We start from the raw sequence: 12,502 nt of genomic DNA on the forward strand, positions 1-12,502 counted from the left end.
GAAAAACAACAGCTATGATACATTTGTTAAGATTAAATCAGGTCAGACAAATCTAATTTCCATCTATGACAAGCACCAGACAAGGATAGAAGCAGTACCTGTGCCATAATTAAATGTCACTTATGTTCTGCCACTATTTTCTGCAACATTCTTGTAAATCAGGTAAGGCAACATGGCCTGGACAACTAACTGCTAGATGGGCATACTTTGTGATCAAAGCTGGAACACAGAATTATGAATCTGCACGTGGAATATGAACAAAATTAAATGAAAATACCACCAATATAGCAGAGAGGCTTTTCAACATGTTCATATGGGAGCAATATTTTAGTACAGTCAGGAGCTAGAAACAACAGACTTTCTTTATACTACTTTCATTTGTAACAGAGACATAAAGACTAAAAACCTGACAGAATTATACTTTCTGTATTTGGCCAGCTGGAATTTCTTTTTTTCTTGGCTTATAATTCAGTCATCTTAGAACTGTGCTATTGCTGGTATTGCTTCCTGGTGGCTGAGATTATATCTATCACATCCCAAGGGAATTCAGCAGGAATGAACTAAAAAGAGTCAACATAGAAGTAGGACTTCTGTTTCTTCCACAATAACTCACTTAAACTTCATGTTTTAGGCAATAACTGAACAGACATACCCACTGGAGTCTACTTCTATAGCTATATACTTGATTATATAGAAAAGTACACTTCATGGTTTAAATAAGACTTTTGAATGGTTCTACTATTTAAATTATTTTAACACATTTTGCCTTTCATACAGATAGCCATTTTTTCTTCCTAGCATTTAAAATACCCATTGTCATTGCTGTATTGATCTGGCCGATACATTTATCCACTTGGGGAATTAGTTCTTCCACCTAAACCTAGAGTGAACCTATAGAATTTTCTAATCATTACATTAGAAACCCTTGTCTATGAAAATTATGCAAAATATCATCTGGAAATGATAGTATGTTCCAAATCTGTGATATGAGTTTGATTATCTCTGCTTTTTATACTTCTCAAAGGAATTTCAAATAATGTCTATTCTTGCAGCTCTTAATCATCTTTCTCTCAAAAATTTCTCCACAGCCTTTCTGTATCAGGACAATTAAAGCTCAGTTTATTTTTGCTTGTTTCCTTGTTAAGTCATCACTTAAATTCTAATTCCTTTAACATTGCATCCAATGGGTCAATCAGTCATTTTTGTTTCATGTCTACTGATCTGTCTTGGCTAGTAGGTGGCATATAGGCCATATTTGACTTCAGCACTATTTAAAGGTCTATAGCTATTTGATCTGATTAATCTATGACTCCACCTACATTTAAGCATCCACATACATTTTTGCATATAAAAGACAGCTAAATTTGAGGGAGTTTTTTTGAACTATAAATATCTCTACAGTAACAGTTAAATATTCTAAGTCCCACTGTACATTAGAAAAAGAGAGAAAAAATATCAAAAGCTCCCCTGAATATCCCTCTTCAGTAAACCCATCAGCAACGCAGTGTTCTAGCTACTTTTCCCTTTGTTCCTTTGACAAATGCAGTAATCTGCAAGGCTGTGACACAAACCAGTTGAGAGCAGCTAGAATTACTATGCCCAAGAGAAAGATCCCCATGAAGCTTCCACAAAAGGTATAATATTGGCCAGCCATAAAAAATTACATGTTAGCAACTGAACACATGCATTGTGTTGGATTTGTGTTAATCTTTGACAAGCTACATGATAACAAAAGTAACTAGATTAAGAGATTTCCACCAGATTTCCACCAGATTTGTAATTTGTGCTGCTAAATAGCTCTCAGATCTATAAAGGCTTTGCAAAATAATGTTTTTATATTGCACACATGCTAGACTCAGCAGAGAGACAGTGACTGAAATCATGAGTCACATAAGATGTACTCAAACTGCTTTGAATCAATATGTCTCTGGCAGGTCATCATTTACCAAGCAGCTTTCTCACTGGGGTTGCTGTATTAGGTCTGAGTCATTTGATGCAGGTGAAGTTTTGCATATGAAACTACCTCCAATATAAAAAAAATAATATCTCCAACATGAAACCCACAAATAAGTCATACGTACCATTCCTTTCAAAGTACCAGGTTGTTTATTTTATACTGGTGCACAGTGTTCTGTGTGATAAAAACCAAATTAATATAAGGCCTGACAATTCCATAGGGATTTGATAGTGTGAAATTATATCCTCTCTCAATTACAACAGCTATATGAAAATTGCTTTTCTTCACTATTTCATTTTGCACTGGAGTGTGTAGATGAGGAACTAAATCTTTTCTGGGTATCATTTCATATCATCTCTTCCTGCCCTGCAGATACTCATGGGCTGAAAGTTAAAAATCCCTTTGGAGACCAGAGCAACTATGGTAGCAAAACTCCAGGTCTGTCCACGTCCACAGCAAACAGAATCTGTAATAATTTTCTGTGGCACAGTGGTGAGTATGATCCACAAACCCCTTCCATCTCTGTGGATCAGAATCTACACAGGAGACCACGGGAGAGGAAACTCTGACTTTCTCAGGACAGGTGAGCTCTGTTACAGCTGCAGAGCAGGGAAAATGAAAGACAACACATGGAGCTGACACAAGATGGGTGTTGATGCCAGGTAAACAGCACAGCTCCATGTTGATCAGATATTGCCCAGCTACAACTAAGTGTGATTCCCACAGAGATGCCTAAGTGCACTCATGGTGTCTCCTTTACTAAGGGCAAAAAACATGGATGAAACCCAGTTCCCACTGAAGGCAGCTGGAGCTTTGGCACAGACTTAACTGAATCAGCATTTCACCCCAGAACATCTGTCACAGGTTAGCAAGGAGATTCAGGAGCTTTAAGCCTCTTTTACTTCTCTAGTCTTCATTTGGCAAGAAGTTAGACAGCCTCAGGAAGAACTGCACCTGCAGCATGCGGCTGACACCACAATTTCCCACCTTGTTCCACTGACAACTCTGAAGAGACCATTTCAGTAAAATATTATTCACCAATTTCACCAGTTTCTAAGGGATTTACTTGGAAACTGAATGACCTGCACCACCTCTTTGACTGATGCTTCTGCTCTCAAAGCTCTTTTTTCCTTTTACCAGTGTTGGTTGCATCATTCTGTGTTGTATTAGTAAAGGAAAAACAATCTTCTGAATGGTTTCCTACCCATCAACCTCCCTTGCAATCTTTAATGCCAGCAGGACTGCTATTGCCCATTTGCAAGCCAATATGAAGCTTAATGATGAGCATTTTACCTTAAATTATCACACAAATCTTCCATAAAACACTGCTTTAGCAGAGTCATGTTTCAGAATCCCAGGATTTCTCCCCCACACCTTTTTTTTTTTTGGTTAACTGGCCTATACAGTACAGTATTTTAAAAATCTTGTGATTCCTGGTGTCTCCTACCAATGAAGAGTGTGAGCACACTGCTATTTTTATCTTGCCCGAAGCCAAATAATTAACAATTATGTTGCACTCAGCAATTATACTGCTTCCAAGGGCTGTGCAAACATGAGTTGAGCTTTGTAAGTGTCAATTTCTACAATTTAAATCAGGTCATTCCTGGTTAGTATTTTGAATAGAGCCCTTCCCTCCTGCCTCCCCAAATCCCAGAAACTCGGAAAGGAAATATCTGAGAGATCCAATTGAGTGCTATCCAGAAAAGAGTAAACAATTTCAGAATGCAAACTTTCAGAATAATAAAAAGACTTTAATTTTCATGGAGTTCTACTGAGCCTGGTTTTGCCAATGCCATTTAAAAAATCTTTTTGGAACAGTAAGAAGACTGTGGTTTTGAATGGGAAACCAATATCAACAAACAGCAGGCAAACAACTTAGCTTAAAATGGGTTAAACCCCGCCTCCATCCCCCCCAAACATGCCAACATTGAGAAGAAAATTCAGGGATTGTTTTTCAATATACAGTTGTTCTTGTAACAATTCACAATGGCATCTCTTTCTGAGCACCAATAACAAGTTGGATATACACTGATACCAGCACAGCCAGGTGGCCTCTTTGACATGAATTACAAAACCAACACCTGACCCACTAACAAGTTTCCCCAACATTTTGAATAATGGTATCAATGTAATATTATTACTAGTAGGGTTTTGGGGGTTTTTTGCACTTGAATTTTTAACAATTCAAAATGATACAAACACAAGGATAGGAAAAATGCAGTAATGTTCCTAAAAGCCCACCCACAAACCAAACCAATTTAAAATAAACACATTTTTAGATTTATTACAGGAAATTTTATATTTTTCCTTAATTAGCAATTCAGACTGATGGTAATTTATCTCTCCAGTTACTCATGTTTACTGCATAAAGCAACCTGTGCCATTCTCTATACACCTAATGCCATACACTTCAATAAACAATGAAATGGTTAATGAAGTTGACAAGTTAATGGCATTAGATCTCCAGGCTGATACTGCAATCAGATTAATGGGGCATTTCTATTTCTCAGAGATACAACTGCAAGCTTGCAGAAGGGCAAAACAGCTTCATTACAATGTCTGGTATTTGGTTTATACAGTTCCAGCACTGATAGATTTTAAACTGATGAGGGTCACATATAAACTGGAAAAGAAGGGAATGGAATTACTAAGTTTTTCTTTGTAATTATATGATCAAGTTCTCAGTTGTTCCAAGGGGTTTTAATGTGAATGAGACTGAAACCCTTACAGCTGATTTTTGCTTTAATGAAAACCTAAATTCTGGAGCACAGATGGCAGCTGAAAAAAAAGAAGAAAAAGAAACAGCATGACAACCTACTGTAAGGCAACTCACTCCAGTCCTTGGATAAGGGTCATTTCAAAGTGTTTTCCAATACTGCTATATATTACTAACAGTTCCATTGTACCAGGAAGTGTGATGAGACTAATAAATAGCCTTTACATGAACTGAACCATTTTCAAACTGTCCCTTCAAATGAAAATTTCTATGCAGCTGCAATTTTTTAATGGTTTCTGGGATGTGTTATAGGGTTCATTTAATTCCATCCATATAGTATTTTATTTTTTTTTAATTTTATTTTATTTTTTACAAAGCTGAGTTAAAATACCAGGAGCACTACTTTGCCTCTTTTGAAAATCTGAACTAAGAGGTGTGAAATTCTGCCATTCTTACTCAGTTGTTACACGTTCAAACTTACAGAATTCCATTTTTGCTTTGCTTCAAAAGCCAGACTTGTCCAAACCACTTGCAATCACAAAGTTTTCCAGAAACACAGGTTGGAAAACTAAAGTGCTTTTAACAGCTGTGTCCCAAGTTCAGAATATAGGTCTCTGCGTGCCTTGTTAGCCCTGAGGAGGGAAGCAGGGACTTTAACATTTTGGCTACATCTTGCACTGTTTGCCTTTTGCTGTCACAGCGGCTGCTGCTGCTGTTGCTGTGGATGACATCTGATGTTGACATCAGACTTTTGGGAGATAGAACAGACTTTCAATATCTGTGCTCAGTCAGTGGGAGAAAAAGCCTTCACAAGAGGCATCACAAAAGGAGATAATTTGCTCCTCCTCCTCAACCTTCCATCACCCTCTCCTGCAAACACCGAAAAGCTTCAGAGGAAAACAGGCTAACGAGTCACCCCTGAGCCCCACTTCTAATTAATTTATGCTCTATCTTAAGGGAGTGTCTCTGCAAGCACTACTGAGAATGTAAATAAATCATCTGTTTTTTCACAAAAGTCGTATTTACTGAAGTAATTCTAAATATTGTAAACAACCAACCACATACTGCCTTTTCTTGTTTTGTGAACAGAGAAGGACTTGTAGGTGACATGATGGCTGAAGGCTGGCTTGAGCATAGAGATCACAAAATGGTGGGTTTAAATTCTCTGAGAAGTTAGGAAGGGGTCAGCAAAACTGCTAATTTGGAATTCCAGAGAGCAGACTGTGGCCTGTTTAGGAGCCTGGTTTACAGAGTCCCTAAGGAGGCAGTCCTGAAGGACAAAGGAGTCCAGGAAAGCTGGACATTCTTCATGAAGTAAATCCTCAAGGTGCTGGAGGAGGTTGTTCCCCTGTGCCAAAAGATGAGCCAGCAGGGGAAGAAGACTGGTCTGGCTCAACAAAGGGCTGGTAATTAAGAGAAAAAAAAGGAGAGCTTATGACCTTTGGAAGAAGGAGCAGACAACTCAGGAGGACTGCAAGTATGTTATGCAGGGAAAAAATCAGAAGGGCCAAAGCCTAACTAGAACTTGGTCCAGCTACTGCCACAAGGGACATAAAAATATTTCCAAAAACATGTCAGCAAGAAAAGGAGGACTAATGAGAATCTCCATTCTTCACTGGATGTGGGGGGAAATGTAGTGACAAAGGATGAGGAAAAGATTGATGTACTTAATGTCTTTGTCTCAGTTTTCAATAGCAAAGACTAGCTATTCCCTTGGTACCCTGAGCTGGAAGATGGGGATGGGGAGCAGAATGAAGCCCCCATAATCCAATGGGAAATGGTTAGTGACCTGCTATACGACTTAGACAAATACAAGTTATGGGGCTAGATTGGATCCACTCAAGGAAACTAAGGGAGCTCATGGAAGCCACTCATCAAGCCACTCATTTCCCAGGAGTTCTGGCTAACCAGGGAGGTCCTGATTGACTGGGCCTTAACAAATGCAAGGCCCATCTACAAGATGTTCTGGATGAGGGATATGGGGAACTACAGGCCTGTCAGCCTGACCTTGGTGATGGGAAATATAGGAAATGTCATTAGTTCATGACACGGCCATCATACGTACAGGATAACCAGGAGATCAGGTCCAATCAGGATGCATTTATGAAAGGCAGGTCCTGCTTGGCCAACCTGATCTCTTTCTGCGACATGGTGACCCATCTAATGGCTGAGTAAAAAGCTGTTGTCCAGGATGTTGTCTACCTGGACTTCAGAAATGCCTTTGACACTGTTTACCACAGCATTCTCCTGGAGAAACTGGCTGCTCATGGCTTGGAGAGGTGCATGCTTTGCTGGGAAAGAAAACCGTCTGGATGGCCAGGCCAAGATGGTGGACGGAGTTGCATCCAGTTGGCAGCAGGTCATAAGCGGTGTTCCCCAGGGATCAGTGTTGGGGCCAGTTTTGTTTAGTATCTTTATCAATTATCTGGATGAGGGGATCGAGTGCACCCTCAGTCAGTTTGCAGATGACACTAAGTGGGGCAGGAGTGCTGATCTGCTGGAGGGTAAGGAGGCTCTAGAGAGGGATCTGGTCAGGCTGGAATGAGGGGAAAAGGCCAGTTGTGTGAGGTTCAACAAGATGAAGTGCTGGGTCCTGCACCTGGGTGACAACAACCCCACTGAACACTGCAGGCTTAGGAAAGAGCAGCTGGAAACCTGCCTGATGGGAAAGGATCTGGAGATGCTGCTTGACATCCAGCTGAACATGAGCCAGTGTGTGTCTAGGTGGCCAAGAAGGCCAATGGCATCCTGGCCTGTATCAGAAGGAGTGTGGCCAGCAGGACCATGGCAGTGAGTGTGGCCTTACCACTAGTCTCCCTGAACTAGTGGTAAGGCCACACCTCAAATCCTGTGTTCAATTTTGGGCCCCTCACTACAAGAAAGATATTGAGGGGCTGGAGTGCATCCAGAGAAGGGTAACAAAGCTGGTTCTGAAAGACAAGTCCTATGAGGAGTAGCTGAGGGAGCTGGGGGTGGTCAGGCCAGAGGAAAGGAGGCTCAGAGCCTTATTGCTCTCTACAGCTGCCTGAAAGGAGGGTGTAGCTGGGTGGGGGTCAGTGTCTTCTCCCAGGTGACAAGTGATAGAACAAGAGGAAATGTCCTCAAGTTGTGCCAGGGGAAGTTTAGATTGGACATTAGGAAAAATTTCTCTACTGAAAGGTTTCCCAAGCACTGAAACAGGCTGCCCAGGAAATGGTGGAGATGTCATCCCGGGGGGTATTTAAAAGATGTGCAGATGTGGCACTTGGGGATGTGGTTTAATGGTGGACTTGGCAGTGCTGGGTTGGCAGTTGAACTTCATGATCTTTTCCAACCTAACTAATTCTATGACTTAATGATTCTCATTCTTTCCAACCCAAAAGCTGCCTACATCAAAGGAAAAAAATATTAACAGAAAAAAAGGAGTGGCAGCCCTGTAACCCACTTAAGTTTGAACAAATTAAAGGAAGGAGGACTATCAGATACTGTCCTACACTTACTATGTGAAAATAGGTTGAATACAGGACTTCCATAAGAGCAGAAATTTTCAGAAAGCTTGATGCTGCAATCCTTATTTCCATTATAGAGAATCTACCCTACAATACACTTGCAATAAATCAAGTAACTTGTATCTATGAATGTTGTTCAACATAGGAGCTGATAGAGTCTGATAAAGCTTTGATTTCTCAATTATTAAACTTAACTAAAAACTAAAAAAGAAACTACTGTAAAACAATTGAATTTGCTCATATTAACTCTTCTGTAATCACATTCAGTGCTAATATCACACCAAGCCTATCTGAGTTGGACAGCTTCCTAATATTTCCATAAAACATAAAATATGCAACATAAATTCAGCAACATAAAAATGCTTGTTCTAATAAGAATGAACTGAATTAGGCACAACAAGGAGTAAGAAAAAGAAGTTTTTGCAGCCATATGGTAAACATATGTTCCATCCTTTCCAAAATGCCATTGTGCAAGTTATTTGGTGGGGTAGGCTGCTGGTTTTGTGTTGATGTCTGCAACAGATTTATTGTCTTTCAAACTTATGTCAGCTGCAGCAAAACAAAGAAGTATGTCAGTATGTTAAATGACAAATCTTTTCCCATTTACAAAAAATGTTTCAGCACTAGTCAAAGTTTCAAGTCCTCCAATATTTTATACTTCTCAATTCATCTATTCCTCTTCAGTATTCACACATATATTTCCAGTCAGGACAGGTGCACAGTTCTGCCACATATTACTCAGTCAAAATATTCAACATTTGGTGATAAGCCAAAGAGACTTTTTTATTTTTTTCTTATTTTTTTTGAGGGAATTCCACAGTTTCCTTTTGAGAGAGAATAGGAATGTAAGGGGAATCCCAGAAATTCTTGTCTCATTAGTTCTGTGCTTGAAATATTATTAACACTTTCATTTTCTCACTCCTACTTTCACCATTTGAATCTGGGTCATAACAGCATGCCTACCCTTCAGTACCCTGAGTGGGTGGTTGTTTTGGCTGGAACTAAGGCATACTTGCTTTGTGACACAGAGTGCCCTTATGGTGACACATACCTGTCCTTTTCAGTTAGTCTTTTTTTTTAAATCATCTTGTTTATTAAAAAAATAGACTAGAGAGTAGAATTCATGTTATTCAGTATTCACATTGTTTTAGCAATGCGTGAAAGGAAAACCTAGGCAATACTTTAGTCTGTTCTTTTCACAAAACTCTATTATTCCCTACAGCATCTTTTCTTTTCCCTTACCAAATACCTTTTCCTAAGTAAAATACTTTGATACATGCCCCAATCTCACATACTACAGCACATGACTGAAGTCTCAGGTTCAATCTCTAGTACTCAGTTCTTAAGATCCAAAATGAAGAATCTGCAAAGCTGGAATTAAATTACAGTGGATGTTAAATTCACTTAGTGCCAGGCTGCTTATACAAAGAGACTGTCAGACCTATAAGAATTCTTGTATGAGAAGACAAGAGGAACCAAAAGAGATACATGAAAGAAGCCCAATCTTCAAATTTCCCTGCTAGCCAAAAATCAAAATCAAGAGCTGGTACATAAAAGGCTTAAATGATGTGCAGCAGAATGGGAGTGACACCTGTAGATTTATGCCTTTCCAAGCAAGTGAGGTCTCCTATTGACTCTGCATGTGTCTTGTTGCAATGCTTCTTTCTATTCTGTTTGAGGGGTGGAAAGACTGGAAGCAAATAATTCTGGACTTCTACAAAAGTTGCAGAGAATACTGAAAAAATACTGTTTTTCTGAACTAAAACATCAGCCATTCTGAGTGTGATTCTAATGAAGATAAAGAAGAGAGATTGTTCTGCATGGTTTTCTTTTTCCCAGTTATTAAATGATCATTAAATACTTGACAATTATTCTAAACAGCTGCTATTTTAAAAGTTCTATAAAATCCATACCAACAACCTGTTCAAAGTAGTTCACGCTTATTTGTTTTCGGCTAACATACTGAGTAGATGTAAATTACTTGTGAAATTATACACAGTATTAAAACAATCCTAAAATTATACAAATATGTGTATAGTGTTTGCTTTTACTGTTTCTGCCACAAAGTAAATGCAGGATTTGCAATCTGAGTCATTTGCAAGAATTTGCAAGCTGTAGAGAGAAATAATGCAGTGTTAGTTTTATAATTTAGTGTACAGGACACATTTGTGCTAAAGCTCTGTAAACTGGGCCCGTGGTCAAAAGGAGCAATTAGCACTTTGTTAGTATGCAATGATGTACTAATCTACACAGTCCCCAAAAGCAATTGTCTATTCCTTTTGCCCTCATGTACAAATTTTCTACAGTATGTACTACTCTGCCCCTAAAATAGCCCATTATAGCACAGCTGCTGTAAAATAAAAAAGGTTTCCTGTGATTACAATCTATGTATCAATTAGAATTTGTTTATTGGAATAAAACCCATGTTGTTCCATTAACCCCTTTTTCTGTGCTGAGATAGCTGCACAGTTCTCTGAAAGTGTCAAACAGCTGTAACTGTTCTATTAAAGAGCAAAAGGGGGTCAATTTTAGGTGACAGAATATTTCCATCTGAACCCCCGCTAAAGGTTTCTCCTAACTAAAACAAGCTGTTGCAAGCCGTGATCTCCAGAAAAATAAGCCAGGTGGTAAAAGTGGATGGATGGTAAAAATCAGAGAAAGTACCGATAAAACTGACAACTGTGAGAGGACTAAACCCTAATATTCTGTGAGTGTTCCACATCCCCCTCTTGTGGCTGCTATGTAAAGGATGTGAATCTATCCCGAGTACCACTTAAATTAACATTCAACGTAGATGGCCTTTGTGATAGTCACCAGAGATGGTCCACAGTGAGGGCTACAAAAATCAAGGAGGAATACAAGGCAGCACACTGCCAGAAATCTGAGAGTGTTAGAGCCTTGTTGTTAAAAGCCTAGTTTCAAAGGCTATTTTCCAAAAATCAGGCTCACTATAAGCTATCTCAGCTGTGGCACCCACCAGCCAAAACACCTTCAGCCGCTAACCATTTTGGAAAATCTTGGCAGTGCAAGATGTGCCTACCCACTGAGGGGGTACAGGCACCCTCTCCTCCCTATTTCAGTTGCCTCGAAGCAAGCTAACACTGCAGTTTCATATTTACCCAGCAAAACTCACAAGGTATCCACCACAGAGTTACAGTTTCCAAAAAGGGTATGAACACTGAGACCTTAGCTCCCTCAGACTAATACTGAAATTTAATCCTCAAGTTAAAGGAGAAAATAAAAAAGAAAGTTCTATGAACTGACAGCACAATCAGTGACATATCAGAATGAACATTCGTGGGGACCTCTAAATAAAAAGATATCCTTCAGAGTCACTGCCATATAGCTGTCTTTGATATTATGCATGAAAAGCTCTTTGGCTCTTCAGACTGTGAGAACAATGGGCACACCCTCGGATTTGACAGGAGGAAGGGAAGAACAGTGAAAAGGTTTATGTGTAAATAAATATCATTACCTAAACTTCTTGCAACACTGTATAAACTAATATATTCCTTCTAACCTTTGGAAAGAACTAAATTAGAGATTATGATGGGATGAGACTATTTAGGTAAATTTTAACATACAGAACACCCTAACATTAAAAAAATTATTAATGGATCTGTTACACAGCAAAATAGTTCTACTAAGGTCATATCAACTATTTGTCCACCTCATTCAATTCCTTTTGCAAGCAGCAGTACCTGATTCATTTGATTTCCTCCATCTGTCTTTCTGTTTCCCCAGTTCAGCACTCCAGGACACCACCTTTTGCAAAGAATGCTTTAAATTTGCTCTGGAAAGAAAATATAGCAGCTTGGATATTATCCAACAGGGCTAGGCATAGCGAAGATTTCTTTGCTTGTTTGCTCCCAAGCTGCAGAAAGCTATCTGAAATATTTGTAACAGTACTGAATTAGTTTTCAGTTACTTCATTTAGCTTTCATTGTCAATGAGTTTTGTAACAGAGCAGTGGTAGGTGAGGAGTAGATAATATGTTAACAAGAAGGCTGTTCCTGTCTCTACTTAGTGTCAGCACCTGCCATTTGGGATTCTCTCCAAAATTTGTGTTCCATTTGTGAGAATACTGAAAAACAATGAAGAGACTTACTGAGAATTCTAGTTCTGCTTGTCTACACTTACTTGGCAAATTAATAAAGAAAAAGAAATGAACATACAGAACTGTAAGTTTTCAGATATGCTATCCACAGTAGACAGCAATAAGATTCTGCCAGATTCAACATTTGAACATATTGTTTAATATTTATGCAGCAACATTTAAACTGATTATATTCCAAAAATATTCTTTTTAGATTTGACTTTGCTGAAAATAGTGAATTGCTC

At 38.9% G+C, this 12,502-nt stretch overlaps 1 long non-coding RNA gene across 1 annotated transcript in view; it reads right to left on the reverse strand.

The window, feature by feature from the left end:
* The window catches only part of LOC139591141 (uncharacterized), a 176,848-nt gene that overhangs the window by 106,540 nt on the left and 57,806 nt on the right, over positions 1 to 12,502 (reverse strand). Inside the window, exon 5 of the long non-coding RNA XR_011679566.1 lies at positions 11,863 to 11,954. This is a non-coding gene — a long non-coding RNA (uncharacterized lncRNA). The remainder of the gene's footprint in view (positions 1 to 11,862; positions 11,955 to 12,502) is intronic.

This window comes from Agelaius tricolor, unplaced genomic scaffold, assembly GCF_023055355.1.
Source record: "Agelaius tricolor isolate 1412-34295 unplaced genomic scaffold, bAgeTri1.0.p SCAF_6, whole genome shotgun sequence".
Classification (NCBI taxonomy): Eukaryota; Metazoa; Chordata; class Aves; order Passeriformes; family Icteridae; genus Agelaius; species Agelaius tricolor.